The sequence below is a fragment of the Bufo bufo genome, chromosome 9 (assembly GCF_905171765.1).
Source record: "Bufo bufo chromosome 9, aBufBuf1.1, whole genome shotgun sequence".
Lineage (NCBI taxonomy): Eukaryota > Metazoa > Chordata > Amphibia > Anura > Bufonidae > Bufo > Bufo bufo.
The window spans coordinates 131,460,532-131,477,545 of record NC_053397.1 but is presented as its reverse complement, the minus strand read 5'-3'; positions in this window follow the sequence as shown (position 1 = coordinate 131,477,545).

Here is a 17,014-nt window from a genome sequence, read left to right as displayed (position 1 = left end):
TCCATAATATTACATTCTGGTATAATTCAGTCTGTGCACTTAAGAGTGGCACTTGAGAGATGTGACATTTGGAAAGACCTAGGACCTTAGATTTATACCACTCATTGTTCAATCAGGTGTGACCAAGAGGGGAGGGGGCTACATATGGCCTAATCAAGGGGCACCAGATACAGGGGTGAAATAGTCAATGTAAACAAATACTCAATAAATCCAGCAGGGAAGGAGACATTAATGCTTCAGAAAAGACATACCAGGATTTAGAAGGAGAGATGAGAGGGGGGTGGACAATATCAGACGTTGGAAAAGCTGGGTGCAGCAGTTAGGTTCAATGCAGACATACCAGGATTTAGAAGGAGAGGTGAGAGGGGGTGGACAATATCAGACGTTGGAAAAGCTGGGTGCAGCAGTTAGGTTCAATGCAGACATACCAGGATTTAGAAGGAGAGATGAGAGGGGGTGGACAATATCAGACGTTGGAAAAGCTGGGTGCAGCAGTTAGGTTCAATGCAGACATACCAGGATTTAGAAGGAGAGATGAGAGGGGGTGGACAATATCAGACGTTGGAAAAGCTGGGTGCAGCAGTTAGGTTCAATGCAGACAAACCAGGATTTAGAAGGAGAGATGAGAGGGGGTGGACAATATCAGACGTTGGAAAACCTGGGTGAAGCAGTTAGGTTCAATGCAGACATACCAGGATTTAGAATGAGAGATGAGAGGGGGTGGACAATATCAGACGTAGAAAAAGCTGGGTGCAGCAGTTAGGTTCAATGCAGACATACCAGGATTTAGAAGGAGAGATGAGAGGGGGTGGACAATATCAGACGTTGGAAAAGCTGGGTGCAGCAGTTAGGTTCAATGCAGACATACCAGGATTTAGAATGAGAGATGAGAGGGGGTGGACAATATCAGACGTTGGAAAAGCTGGGTGCAGCAGTTAGGTTCAATGCAGACATACCAGGATTTAGAAGGAGAGATGAGAGGGGGTGGACAATATCAGACGTTGAAAAAGCTGGGTGCAGCAGTTATGTTCAATGCAGACATACCAGGATTTAGAAGGAGAGATGAGAGGGGGTGGACAATATCAGACGTTGGAAAAGCTGGATGCAGCAGTTAGGTTCAATGCAGACATACCAGGATTTAGAGAGAGAGATGAGAGGGGGTGGACAATATCAGACGTTGGAAAAGCTGGGTGCAGCAGTTAGGTTCAATGCAGACATACCAGGATTTAGAGGGAGAGATGAGAGGGGGTAGACAATATCAGACGTTGGAAAAGCTGGGTGCAGCAGTTAAGTTCAATGCAGACATACCTAGAGATGAGAGAATTGGGTGATGGTCAGTAGGTAGTGATGACAAAGAGGATTCAATATCCATAATATTACATTCTGGTATAATTCAGTCTGTGCACTTAAGAGTGGCACTTAAAAGATGTGACATTTAGAAAGACCAAGGTCTCAAAGACCTAGGACCTTAGATTTATACTACTCAGTGTTCAATCAGGTGTGACCAAGAGGGGAGGGGGCTACATATGGCCTAATCAAGGGGAACCAGATACAGGGGTGAAATAGTCAATGTAAACAAATACTCAATAAATCCAGCAGGGAAGGAGACATTAATGCTTCAGAAAAGACATACCAGGATTTAGAAGGAGAGATGAGAGGGGGTGGACAATATCAGACATTGGAAAAGCTGGGTGCAGCAGTTAGGTTCAATGCAGACATACCAGGATTTAGAAGGAGAGATGAGAGGGGGTGGACAATATCAGACATTGGAAAAGCTGGGTGCAGCAGTTAGGTTCAATGCAGACATACCAGGATTTAGAAGGAGAGATGAGAGGGGGTGGACAATATCAGACGTTGGAAAAGCTGGGTGCAGCAGTTAGGTTCAATGCAGACATACCAGGATTTAGAAGGAGAGATGAGAGGGGGTGGACAATATCAGACGTTGGAAAAGCTGGGTGCAGCAGTTAGGTTCAATGCAGACATAGCAGGATTTAGAAGGAGAGATGAGAGGGGGTGGACAATATCAGACGTTGGAAAAGCTGGGTGCAGCAGTTAGGTTCAATGCAGACATACCTAGAGATGAGAGAATTGGGTGATGGTCAGTAGGCAGTGATGACAAAGAGGATTCAATATCCATAATATTACATTCTGGTATAATTCAGTCTGTGCACTTAAGAGTGGCACTTGAGAGAGGTGACATTTGGAAAGACCAAGGTCTCAAAGACCTAGGACCTTAGATTTATACCACTCATTGTTCAATCAGGTGTGACCAAGAGGGGAGTGGGCTACATATGGCCCAATCAAGGGGCACCAGATACAGGGGTGAAATAGTCAATGTAAACAAATACTCAATAAATCCAGCAGGGAAGGAGACATTAATGCTTCAGAAAAGACATACCAGGATTTAGAAGGAGAGATGAGAGGGGGTGGACAATATCAGACGTTGGAAAAGCTGGGTGCAGCAGTTAGGATTAATGCAGACATACCAGGATTTAGAAGGAGAGATGAGAGGGGGTGGACAATATCAGACGTTGGAAAAGCTGGGTGCAGCAGTTAGGTTCAATCCAGACATACCAGGATTTAGAAGGAGAGATGAGAGGTGGTGGACAATATCAGACGTTGGAAAAGCTGGGTGCAGCAGTTAGGTTCAATGCAGACATACCAGGATTTAGAAGGAGAGATGAGAGGGGGTGGACAATATCAGACGTTGGAAAAGCTGGGTGCAGCAGTTAGGTTCAATGCAGACATACCAGGAATTAGAATGAGAGATGAGAGGGGGTGGACAATATCAGACGTTGAAAAAGCTGGGTGCAGCAGTTAGGTTCAATGCAGACATACCAGGATTTAGAAGGAGAGATGAGAGGGGGTGGACAATATCAGACGTTGGAAAAGCTGGGTACAGCAGTTAGGTTCAATGCAGACATACCAGGATTTAGAAGGAGAGATGAGAGGGGGTGGACAATATCAGACGTTGGAAAAGCTGGGTGCAGCAGTTAGGTTCAATGCAGACATACCTAGAGATGAGAGAATTGGGTGATGGTCAGTAGGCAGTGATGACAAAGAGGATTCAATATCCATAATATTACATTCTGGTATAATTCAGTCTGTGCACTTAAGAGTGGCACTTGAGAGAGGTGACATTTGGAAAGACCAAGGTCTCAAAGACCTAGGACCTTAGATTTATACCACTCATTGTTCAATCAGGTGTGACCAAGAGGGGGGCGGCTACATATGGCCTAATCAAGGGGCACCAGATACAGGGGTGAAATAGTCAATGTAAACAAATACTCAATAAATCCAGCAGGGAAGGAGACATTAATGCTTCAGAAAAGACATACCAGGATTTAGAAGGAGAGATGAGAGGGGGTGGACAATATCAGACGTTGGAAAAATTGGGTGCAGCAGTTAGGTTCAATGCAGACATACCAGGATTTAGAGGGAGAGATGAGAGGGGGTGGACAATATCAGACGTTGGAAAAGCTGGGTGCAGCAGTTAGGTTCAATGCAGACATACCAGGATTTAGAGGGAGAGATGAGAGGGGGTAGACAATATCAGACGTTGGAAAAGCTGGGTGCAGCAGTTAGGTTCAATGCAGACATACCTAGATATGAGAGAATTGGGTGATGGTCAGTAGGTAGTGATGACAAAGAGGATTCAATATCCATAATATTACATTCTGGTATAATTCAGTCTGTGCACTTAAGAGTGGCACTTAAAAGATGTGACATTTAGAAAGACCAAGGTCTCAAAGACCTAGGACCTTAGATTTATACCACTCAGTGTTCAATCAGGTGTGACCAAGAGGGGAGGGGGCTACATATGGCCTAATCAAGGGGCACCAGATACAGGGGTGAAATAGTCAATGTAAACAAATACTCAATAAATCCAGCAGGGAAGGAGACATTAATGCTTCAGAAAAGACATACCAGGATTTAGAAGGAGAGATGAGAGGGGGTGGACAATATCAGACATTGGAAAAGCTGGGTGCAGCAGTTAGGTTCAATGCAGACATACCAGGATTTAGAGGGAGAGATGAGAGGGGGTGGACAATATCAGACGTTGGAAAAGCTGGGTGCAGCAGTTAGGTTCAATGCAGACATACCAGGATTTAGAGGGAGAGATGAGAGGGGGTGGACAATATCAGACGTTGGAAAAGCTGGGTGCAGCAGTTAGGTTCAATGCAGACATACCAGGATTTAGAAGGAGAGATGAGAGGGGGTGGACAATATCAGACGTTGGAAAAGCTGGGTGCAGCAGTTTGGTTAAATCCAGACATACCAGGATTTAGAAGGAGAGATGAGAGGTGGTGGACAATATCAGACGTTGGAAAAGCTGGGTGCTGCAGCTAGGTTCAATGCAGACATACCAGGATTTAGAAGGAGAGATGAGAGGGGGTGGACAATATCAGACGTTGGAAAAGCTGGGTGCAGCAGTTAGGTTCAATGCAGACATACCAGGATTTAGAATGAGAGATGAGAGGGGGTGGACAATATCAGACGTTGGAAAAGCTGGGTGCAGCAGTTAGGTTCAATGCAGACATACCAGGATTTAGAAGGAGAGATGAGAGGGGGTGGACAATATCAGACGTTGGAAAAGCTGGGTGCAGCAGTTAGGTTCAATGCAGACATACCAGGATTTAGAAGGAGAGATGAGAGGGGGTGGACAATATCAGACGTTGGAAAAGCTGGGTGCAGCAGTTAGGTTCAATGCAGACATACCAGGATTTAGAATGAGAGATGAGAGGGGGTGGACAATATCAGACGTTGGAAAAGCTGGGTGCAGCAGTTAGGTTCAATGCAGACATACCAGGATTTAGAATGAGAGATGAGAGGGGGTGGACAATATCAGACGTTGGAAAAGCTGGGTGCAGCAGTTAGGTTCAATGCAGACATACCAGGATTTAGAAGGAGAGATGAGAGGGGGTGGACAATATCAGACGTTGGAAAAGCTGGGTGCAGCAGTTAGGTTCAATGCAGACATACCAGGATTTAGAGGGAGAGATGAGAGGGGGTGGACAATATCAGACGTTGGAAAAGCTGGGTGCAGCAGTTAGGTTCAATGCAGACATACCAGGATTTAGAAGGAGAGATGAGAGGGGGTGGACAATATCAGACGTTGGAAAAGCTGAGTGCAGCAGTTAGGTTCAATGCAGACATACCAGGATTTAGAAGGAGAGATGAGAGGGGGTGGACAATATCAGACGTTGGAAAAGCTGGGTGCAGCAGTTAGGTTCAATGCAGACATACCTGGAGAGGAGAGAATTGGGTGATGGTTAGTAGGCAGTGATGATAAAGAGGATTCAATATCCATAATATTACATTCTGGTATAATTCAGTCTGTGCACTTAACCACCTCAGCCCCCAGTGCTTAAACACCCTGAAAGACCAGGCCACTTTTTACACTTCTGACCTACACTACTTTCACCGTTTATTGCTCGGTCATGCAACTTACCACCCAAATGAATTTTACCTCCTTTTCTTCTCACTAATAGAGCTTTCATTTGGTGGTATTTCATTGCTGCTGACATTTTTACTTTTTTTGTTATTAATCGAAATTTAACGATTTTTTTGCAAAAAAATGACATTTTTCACTTTCAGTTGTAAAATTTTGCAAAAAAAACGACATCCATACAGAAATTTTGCTCTAAATTTATAGTTCTACATGTCTTTGATAAAAAAAAAATGTTTGGGTAAAAAAAAAATGGTTTGGGTAAAAGTTATAGCGTTTACAAACTATGGTACAAAAATGTGAATTTCCGCTTTTTGAAGCAGCTCTGACTTTCTGAGCACCTGTCATGTTTCCTGAGGTTCTACAATGCCCAGACAGTACAAACACCCCACAAATGACCCCATTTCTGAAAGTACACACCCTAAGGTATTCGCTGATGGGCATAGTGAGTTCATAGAACTTTTTATTTTTTGTCACAAGTTAGCGGAAAATGATGATTTTTTTTTTTTTTTTTTTCTTACAAAGTCTCATATTCCACTAACTTGTGACAAAAAATAAAAAGTTCTATGAACTCACTATGCCCATCAGCGAATACCTTGGGGTCTCTTCTTTCCAAAATGGGGTCACTTGTGGGGTAGTTATACTGCCCTGGCATTCTAGGGGCCCAAATGTGTGGTAAGGAGTTTGAAATCAAATTCTGTAAAAAATGACCTGTGAAATCCGAAAGGTGCTCTTTGGAATATGGGCCCCTTTGCCCACCTAGGCTGCAAAAAAGTGTCACACATCTGGTATCTCCGTACTCAGGAGAAGGTGGGGAATGTGTTTTGGGGTGTCATTTTATATATACCCATGCTGGGTGAGAGAAATATCTTGGCAAAAGACAACTTTTCCCATTTTTTTATACAAAGTTGTCATTTGACCAAGATATTTATCTCACCCAGCATGGGTATATGTAAAAAGACACCCCAAAACACATTCCTCAACTTCTCCTGAGTACGGGGATACCAGATGTGTGACACTTTTTTTGCAGCCTAGGTGGGCAAAGGGGCCCATATTCCAAAGAGCACCTTTCGGATTTCACTCCTCATTTTTTCCTGAATTTGATTTCAAACTCCTTACCACACATTTGGGCCCCTAGAATACCAGGGCAGTATAACTACCCCACAAGTGACCCCATTTTGGAAAGAAGACACCCCAAGGTATTCCGTGAGGGGCATGGCGAGTTCCTAGAATTTTTTATTTTTTGTCACAAGTTAGTGGAAAATGATGATTTTTTTTTTTTTTTTCATACAAAGTCTCATATTCCACAAACTTGTGACAAAAAATAAAAACTTCCATGAACTCACTATGCCCATCAGCGAATACCTTGGGGTCTCTTCTTTCCAAAATGGGGTCACTTGTGGGGTAGTTATACTGCCCTGGCATTCTAGGGGCCCAAATGTGTGGTAAGTAGGTAAATGACCTGTGAAATCCGAAAGGTGCTCTTTGGAATGTGGGCCCCTTTGCCCACCTAGGCTGCAAAAAAGTGTCACACATCTGGTATCTCTGTATTCAGGAGAAGTTGAGGAATGTGTTTTGGGGTGTCTTTTTACATATACCCATGCTGGGTGAGATAAATATCTTGGTCAAATGCCAACTTTGTATAAAAAAATGGGAAAAGTTGTCTTTTGCCAAGATATTTCTCTCACCCAGCATGGGTATATGTAAAATGACACCCCAAAACACATTCCCCAATTTCTCCCGATTACGGAGATACCAGATGTGTGACACTTTTTTGCAGCCTAGGTGGGCAAAGGGGCCCATATTCAAAAGAGCACCTTTCGGATTTCACAGGTCATTTTTTACAGAATTTGATTTCAAACTCCTTACCACACATTTGGGCCCCTAGAATGCCAGGGCAGTATAACTACCCCACAAGTGACACCATTTTGGAAAGAAGAGACCCCAAGGTATTCGCTGATGGGCATAGTGAGTTCATGGAACTTTTTATTTTTTGTCACAAGTTAGTGGAATATGAGACTTTGTATGAAAAAAAAAAAAAAAAAAAAAAATAAGCATTTTCCACTAACTTGTGACAAAAAATAAAAAATTCTAGGAACTCGCCATGCCCCTCACGGAATACCTTGGGGTGTCTTCTTTCCAAAATGGGGTCACTTGTGGGGTAGTTATACTGCCCTGGCATTTTCCAGGGGCCCTAATGTGTGGTAAGTAGGTAAATGACCTGTGAAATCCTAAAGGTGCTCTTTGGAATATGGGCCCCTTTGCCCACCTAGGCTGCAAAAAAGTGTCACACATGTGGTATCGCCGTATTCAGGAGAAGTTGGGGAATGTGTTTTGGGGTGTCATTTTACATATACCCATGCTGGGTGAGAGAAATATCTTGGCAAAAGACAACTTTTCCCATTTTTTTATACAAAGTTGGCATTTGACCAAGATATTTCTCTCACCCAGCATGGGTATATGTAAAATGACACCCCAAAACACATTCCCCAACTTCTCCTGAGTACGGCGATACCAGATGTGTGACACTTTTTTGCAGCCTAATTGCGCAAAGGTGCCCAAATTCCTTTTAGGAGGGCATTTTTAGACATTTGGATACCAGACTTCTTCTCACGCTTTGGGGCCCCTAGAATGCCAGGGCAGTATAAATACCCCACATGTGACCCCATTTTGGAAAGAAGACACCCCAAGGTATTCAATGAGGGGCATGGCGAGTTCATAGAATTTTTTTGGCACAAGTTAGCGGAAATTGATATTTTTAATTTTTTTCTCACAAAGTCTCCCGTTCCGCTAACTTGGGACAAAAATTTCAATCTTTCATGGACTCAATATGCCCCTCACGGAATACCTGGGGGTGTCTTCTTTCCGAAATGGGGTCACATGTGGGGTATTTATACTGCCCTGGCATTCTAGGGGCCCTAAAGCGTGAGAAGAAGTCTGGAATATAAATGTCTAAAAAATTTTACGCATTTGGATTCCGTGAGGGGTATGGTGAGTTCATGTGAGATTTTATTTTTTGACACAAGTTAGTGGAATATGAGACTTTGTAAGAAAAAAAAAAAAAATTCCGCTAACTTGGGCCAAAAAAATATCTGAATGGAGCCTTACAGAGGGGTGATCAATGACAGGGGGGTTGATCAATGACAGGGGGGTTGATCAATGACAGGGGGGTTGATCAATGACAGGGGGGTGATCAGGGAGTCTATATGGGGTGATAACCACAGTCATTGATCACGCCCGTGTAAGGCTTCATTCAGACGTCCGGATGCGTTTTGCGGATCCGATCCATCTATCAGTGCATCCGTAAAAATCATGCGGACATCTGAATGGAGCTTTACAGGGGGGTAATCAATGACAGGGGGGTAATCAATGACAGGGGGGTAATCAATGACAGGGGGGTGATCAGGGAGTGTATATGGGGTGATCACCACAGTCATTGATCATGCCCCTATAAGGCTTCATTCAGACGTCCGGATGCGTTTTGCGGATCCGATCCATCTATCAGTGCATCCGTAAAAATCATGCGGACGTCTGAATGGAGCTTTACAGGGGGGTAATCAATGACAGGGGGGTGATCAGGGAGTCTATATGGGGTGATCACCACAGTCATTGATCACGCCCCTGTAAGGCTTCATTCAGACGTCCGGATGCGTTTTGCGGATCCGATCCATCTATCAGTGCATCCGTAAAAATCATGCGGACGTCTGAATGGAGCTTTACAGGGGGGTAATCAATGACAGGGGGGTAATCAATGACAGGGGGGTGATCAGGGAGTCTATATGGGGTGATCACCACAGTCATTGATCATGCCCCTGTAAGGCTTCATTCAGACGTCCGGATGCGTTTTGCGGATCCGATCCATCTATCAGTGCATCCGTAAAAATCATGCGGACATCTGAATGGAGCTTTACAGGGGGGTAATCAATGACAGGGGGGTGATCACCACAGTCATTGATCATGCCCCTGTAAGGCTTCATTCAGACGACCGGATGCGTTTTGCGGATCCGATCCATGTATCAGTGCATCCGTAAAAATCATGCGGACATCTGAATGGAGCTTTACAGGGGGGTGATCAGGGAGTCTATATGGGGTGATCACCACAGTCATTGATCATGCCCCTGTAAGGCTTCATTCAGACGTCCGGATGCGTTTTGCGTATCCGATCCATCTATCAGTGGATCCGTAAAATCATGCGGACGTCTGAATGGAGCTTTACAGGGGGGTAATCAATGACAGGGGGGTAATCAATGACAGGGGGATGATCAGGGAGTCTATATGGGGTGATCACCACAGTCATTGATCACGCCCCTGTAAGGCTTCATTCAGACGTCCGGATGCGTTTTGCGGATCCGATCCATCTATCAGTGGATCCGTAAAAATCATGCGGACGTCTGAATGGAGCTTTACAGGGGGTTGATCAATGACAGGGGGGTAATCAATGACAGGGGGGTGATCAGGGAGTCTATATGGGGTGATCAGGGGTGATTAGGGGTGATCAGGGGCTAATAAGGGGTTAATAAGTGGGGGGGGGTGTAGTGTAGTGTAGTGGTGCTTGGTGCTACTTTACTGAGCTACCTGTGTCCTCTGGTGGTCGATCCAAACAAAGGGGACCACCAGAGGACCAGGTAGCAGGTATATTAGACGCTGTTATCAAAACAGCGTCTAATATACCTGTTAGGGGTTAAAAAAAACACATCTCCAGCCTGCCAGCGAACGATCGCCGCTGGCAGGCTGGAGATCATCTCTCTTACCTTCCGTTCCTGTGAGCGCGCGCGCCTGTGTGCGCGCGTTCACAGGAAGTCTCGCGTCTCGCGAGATGACGCGTATATGCGTGACTGTGCGCAGGGCTGCCACCTCCGGAACGCGATCCTGCGTTAGGCGGTCCGGAGGTGGTTAAGAGTGGCACTTGAGAGATGTGAAATTTGAAAGACCAAGGTCTCAAAGACCTAGGACCTTAGATTTATACCACTCAGTGTTCAATCAGGTGTGACCAAGAGGGGAGGGGTCTACGTATGGCCTAATCAAGGGGCACCAGATACAGGGGTGAAATAGTCAATGTAAACAAATACTCAAAAAAATCAGACATACCAGGATTTAGAAGGAGAGATGAGAGGGGGTGGACAATATCAGACGTTGGAAAAGCTGGGTGCAGCAGTTAGGTTCAATGCAGACATACCAGGATTTAGAAGGAGAGATGAGAGGGGGTGGACAATATCAGACGTTGGAAAAGCTGGGTGCAGCAGTTAGGTTCAATGCAGACATACCAGGATTTAGAGGGAGAGATGAGAGGGGGTGGACAATATCAGACGTTGGAAAAGCTGGGTGCAGCAGTTAGGTTCAATGCAGACATACCAGGATTTAGAAGGAGAGATGAGAGGGGGTGGACAATATCAGACATTGGAAAAGCTGGGTGCAGCAGTTAGGTTCAATGCAGACATACCAGGATTTAGAAGGAGAGATGAGAGGTGGTGGACAATATCAGACGTTGGAAAAGCTGGGTGCAGCAGTTAGGTTCAATGCAGACATACCAGGATTTAGAAGGAGAGATGAGAGGGGGTGGACAATATCAGACGTTGGAAAAGCTGGGTGCAGCAGTTAGGTTCAATGCACACATACCAGGATTTAGAATGAGAGATGAGAGGGGGTGGACAATATCAGACGTTGAAAAAGCTGGGTGCAGCAGTTAGGTTCAATGCAGACATACCAGGATTTAGAAGGAGAGATGAGAGGGGGTGGACAATATCAGACGTTGGAAAAGCTGGGTACAGCAGTTAGGTTCAATGCAGACATACCAGGATTTAGAAGGAGAGATGAGAGGGGGTGGACAATATCAGACGTTGGAAAAGCTGGGTGCAGCAGTTAGGCTCAATGCAGACATATCAGGATTTAGAGGGAGAGATGAGAGGGGGTGGACAATATCAGACGTTGGAAAAGCTGGGTGCAGCAGTTAGGTTCAATGCAGACATACCAGGATTTAGAAGGAGAGATGAGAGGGGGTGGACAATATCAGACGTTGGAAAAGCTGAGTGCAGCAGTTAGGTTCAATGCAGACATACCAGGATTTAGAATGAGAGATGAGAGGGGGTAGACAATATCAGACGTTGGAAAAGCTGGGTGCAGCAGTTAGGTTCAATGCAGACATACCTAGAGATGAGAGAATTGGGTGATGGTCAGTAGGTAGTGATGACAAAGAGGATTCAATATCCATAATATTACATTCTGGTATAATTCAGTCTGTGCACTTAAGAGTGGCACTTAAAAGATGTGACATTTAGAAAGACCAAGGTCTCAAAGACCTAGGACCCTAGATTTATACCACTCAGTGTTCAATCAGGTGTGACCAAGAGGGGAGGGGGCTACATATGGCCTAATCAAGGGGCACCAGATACAGGGGTGAAATAGTCAATGTAAACAAATACTCAATAAATCCAGCAGGGAAGGAGACATTAATGCTTCAGAAAAGACATACCAGGATTTAGAAGGAGAGATGAGAGGGGGTGGACAATATCAGACGTTGGAAAAGCTGGGTGCAGCAGTTAGGTTCAATGCAGACATACCAGGATTTAGAAGGAGAGATGAGAGGGGGTGGACAATATCAGACGTTGGAAAAGCTGGGTGCAGCAGTTAGGTTCAATGCAAACATACCAGGATTTAGAAGGAGAGATGAGAGGGGGTGGACAATATCAGACGTTGGAAAAGCTGGGTGCAGCAGTTAGGTTCAATGCAGACATACCAGGATTTAGAAGGAGAGATGAGAGGGGGTGGACAATATCAGACGTTGAAAAAGCTGGGTGCAGCAGTTAGGTTCAATGCAGACATACCAGGATTTAGAAGGAGAGATGAGAGGGGGTGGACAATATCAGACGTTGGAAAAGCTGGGTGCAGCAGTTAGGTTCAATGCAGACATACCTAGAGATGAGAGAATTGGGTGATGGTCAGTAGGCAGTGATGACAAAGAGGATTCAATATCCATAATATTAAATTCTGGTATAATTCAGTCTGTGCACTTAAGAGTGGCACTTGAGAGATGTGACATTTGGAAAGACCAAGGTCTCAAAGACCTAGGACCTTAGATTTATACCACTCATTGTTCAATCAGGTGTGACCAAGAGGGGAGGGGGCTACATATGGCCTAATCAAGGGGCACCAGATACAGGGGTGAAATAGTCAATGTAAACAAATACTCAATAAATCCAGCAGGGAAGGAGACATTAATGCTTCAGAAAAGACATACCAGGATTTAGAAGGAGAGATGAGAGGGGGTGGACAATATCAGACGTTGGAAAAGCTGGGTGCAGCAGTTAGGTTCAATGCAGACATACCAGGATTTAGAAGGAGAGATGAGAGGGGGTGGACAATATCAGACGTTGGAAAAGCTGGGTGCAGCAGTTAGGTTCAATGCAAACATACCAGGATTTAGAAGGAGAGATGAGAGGGGGTGGACAATATCAGACGTTGGAAAAGCTGGGTGCAGCAGTTAGGTTCAATGCAGACATACCAGGATTTAGAAGGAGAGATGAGAGGGGGTGGACAATATCAGACGTTGAAAAAGCTGGGTGCAGCAGTTAGGTTCAATGCAGACATACCAGGATTTAGAAGGAGAGATGAGAGGGGGTGGACAATATCAGACGTTGGAAAAGCTGGGTGCAGCAGTTAGGTTCAATGCAGACATACCTAGAGATGAGAGAATTGGGTGATGGTCAGTAGGCAGTGATGACAAAGAGGATTCAATATCCATAATATTAAATTCTGGTATAATTCAGTCTGTGCACTTAAGAGTGGCACTTGAGAGATGTGACATTTGGAAAGACCAAGGTCTCAAAGACCTAGGACCTTAGATTTATACCACTCATTGTTCAATCAGGTGTGACCAAGAGGGGAGGGGGCTACATATGGCCTAATCAAGGGGCACCAGATACAGGGGTGAAATAGTCAATGTAAACAAATACTCAATAAATCCAGCAGGGAAGGAGACATTAATGCTTCAGAAAAGACATACCAGGATTTAGAAGGAGAGATGAGAGGGGGTGGACAATATCAGACGTTGGAAAAGCTAGGTGCAGCAGTTAGGTTCAATGCAGACATACCAGGATTTAGAGGGAGAAATGAGAGGGGGTGGACAATATCAGACGTTGGAAAAGCTGGGTGCAGCAGTTAGGTTCAATGCAGACATACCAGGATTTAGAAGGAGAGATGAGAGGGGGTGGACAATATCAGACGTTGGAAAAGCTGAGTGCAGCAGTTAGGTTCAATGCAGACATACCAGGATTTAGAAGGAGAGATGAGAGGGGGTGGACAATATCAGACGTTGGAAAAGCTGGGTGCAGCAGTTAGGTTCAATGCAGACATACCTAGAGATGAGAGAATTGGGTGATGGTCAGTAGGCAGTGATGACAAAGAGGATTCAATATCCATAATATTACATTCTGGTATAATTCAGTCTGTGCACTTAAGAGTGGCACTTGAGAGATGTGACATTTGGAAAGACCAAGGTCTCAAAGACCTAGGACCTTAGATTTATACCACTCATTGTTCAATCAGGTGTGACCAAGAGGGGAGGGGGCTACATATGGCCTAATCAAGGGGCACCAGATACAGGGGTGAAATAGTCAATGTAAACAAATACTCAATAAATCCAGCAGGGAAGGAGACATTAATGCTTCAGAAAAGACATACCAGGATTTAGAAGGAGAGATGAGAGGGGGTGGACAATATCAGACGTTGGAAAAGCTGGGTGCAGCAGTTAGGTTCAATGCAGACATACCAGGATTTAGAAGGAGAGATGAGAGGGGGTGGACAATATTAGACGTTGGAAAAGCTGGATGCAACAGTTAGGTTCAATGCAGACATACCAGGATTTAGAGGGAGAGATGAGAGGGGGTGGACAATATCAGACGTTGGAAAAGCTGGGTGCAGCAGTTAGGTTCAATGCAGACATACCAGGATTTAGAAGGAGAGATGAGAGGGGGTGGACAATATCAGACGTTGGAAAAGCTGGGTGCAGCAGTTAGGTTCAATGCAGACATACCAGGATTTAGAAGGAGAGATGAGAGGGGGTGGACAATATCAGACGTTGGAAAAGCTGGGTGCAGCAGTTAGGTTCAATGCAGACATACCAGGATTTAGAAGGAGAGATGAGAGGGGGTGGACAATATCAGACGTTGAAAAGCTGGGTGCAGCAGTTAGGTTCAATGCAGACATACCAGGATTTAGAAGGAGAGATGAGAGGGGGTGGACAATATCAGACGTTGATAAAAGCTGGGTGCAGCAGTTAGGTTCAATGCAGACATACCAGGATTTAGAAGGAGAGATGAGAGGGGGTGGACAATATCAGACGTTGGAAAAGCTGGGTACAGCAGTTAGGTTCAATGCAGACATACCAGGATTTAGAAGGAGAGATGAGAGGGGGTGGACAATATCAGACGTTGGAAAAGCTGAGTGCAGCAGTTAGGTTCAATGCAGACATACCAGGATTTAGAAGGAGAGATGAGAGGGGGTGGACAATATCAGACATTGGAAAAGCTGGGTGCAGCAGTTAGGTTCAATGCAGACATACCAGGATTTAGAAGGAGAGATGAGAGGGGGTGGACAATATCAGACGTTGGAAAAGCTGGGTGCAGCAGTTAGGTTCAATGCAGACATACCAGGATTTAGAAGGAGAGATGAGAGGGGGTGGACAATATCAGACGTTGAAAAAGCTGGGTGCAGCAGTTAGGTTCAATGCAGACATAGCAGGATTTAGAAGGAGAGATGAGAGGGGGTGGACAATATCAGACGTTGATAAAGCTGGGTGCAGCAGTTAGGTTCAATGCAGACATACCTAGAGATGAGAGAATTGGGTGATGGTCAGTAGGCAGTGATGACAAAGAGGATTCAATATCCATAATATTACATTCTGGTATAATTCAGTCTGTGCACTTAAGAGTGGCACTTGAGAGATGTGACATTTGGAAAGACCAAGGTCTCAAAGACCTAGGACCTTAGATTTATACCACTCATTGTTCAATCAGGTGTGACCAAGAGGGGAGGGGGCTACATATGGCCTAATCAAGGGGCACCAGATACAGGGGTGAAATAGTCAATGTAAACAAATACTCAATAAATCCAGCAGGGAAGGAGACATTAATGCTTCAGAAAAGACATACCAGGATTTAGAAGGAGAGATGAGAGGGGGTGGACAATATCAGACGTTGGAAAAGCTGGGTGCAGCAGTTAGGTTCAATGCAGACATACCAGGATTTAGAAGGAGAGGTGAGAGGGGGTGGACAATATCAGACGTTGGAAAAGCTGGGTGCAGCAGTTAGGTTCAATGCAGACATACCAGGATTTAGAAGGAGAGATGAGAGGGGGTGGACAATATCAGACGTCGGAAAAGCTGGGTGCAGCAGTTAGGTTCAATGCAGACATACCAGGATTTAGAAGGAGAGATGAGAGGGGGTGGACAATATCAGACGTTGGAAAAGCTGGGTGCAGCAGTTAGGATTAATGCAGACATACCAGGATTTAGAAGGAGAGATGAAAGGGGGTGGACAATATCAGACGTTGGAAAAGCTGGATGCAACAGTTAGGTTCAATGCAGACATACCAGGATTTAGAAGGAGAGATGAGAGGGGGTGGACAATATCAGACATTGGAAAAGCTGGGTGCAGCAGTTAGGTTCAATGCAGACATACCAGGATTTAGAAGGAGAGATGAGAGGGGGTGGACAATATCAGACGTTGGAAAAGCTGGGTGCAGCAGTTAGGTTCAATGCAGACATACCAGGATTTAGAAGGAGAGATGAGAGGGGGTGGACAATATCAGACGTTGAAAAAGCTGGGTGCAGCAGTTAGGTTCAATGCAGACATAGCAGGATTTAGAAGGAGAGATGAGAGGGGGTGGACAATATCAGACGTTGGAAAAGCTGGGTGCAGCAGTTAGGTTCAATGCAGACATACCTAGAGATGAGAGAATTGGGTGATGGTCAGTAGGCAGTGATGACAAAGAGGATTCAATATCCATAATATTACATTCTGGTATAATTCAGTCTGTGCACTTAAGAGTGGCACTTGAGAGATGTGACATTTGGAAAGACCAAGGTCTCAAAGACCTAGGACCTTAGATTTATACCACTCATTGTTCAATCAGGTGTGACCAAGAGGGGAGGGGGCTACATATGGCCTAATCAAGGGGCACCAGATACAGGGGTGAAATAGTCAATGTAAACAAATACTCAATAAATCCAGCAGGGAAGGAGACATTAATGCTTCAGAAAAGACATACCAGGATTTAGAAGGAGAGATGAGAGGGGGTGGACAATATCAGACGTTGGAAAAGCTGGGTGCAGCAGTTAGGTTCAATGCAGACATACCAGGATTTAGAAGGAGAGATGAGAGGGGGTGGACAATATCAGACATTGGAAAAGCTGGGTGCAGCAGTTAGGTTCAATGCAGACATACCAGGATTTAGAAGGAGAGGTGAGAGGGGGTGGACAATATCAGACGTTGGAAAAGCTGGGTGCAGCAGTTAGGTTCAATGCAGACATACCAGGATTTAGATGGAGAGATGAGAGGGGGTGGACAATAT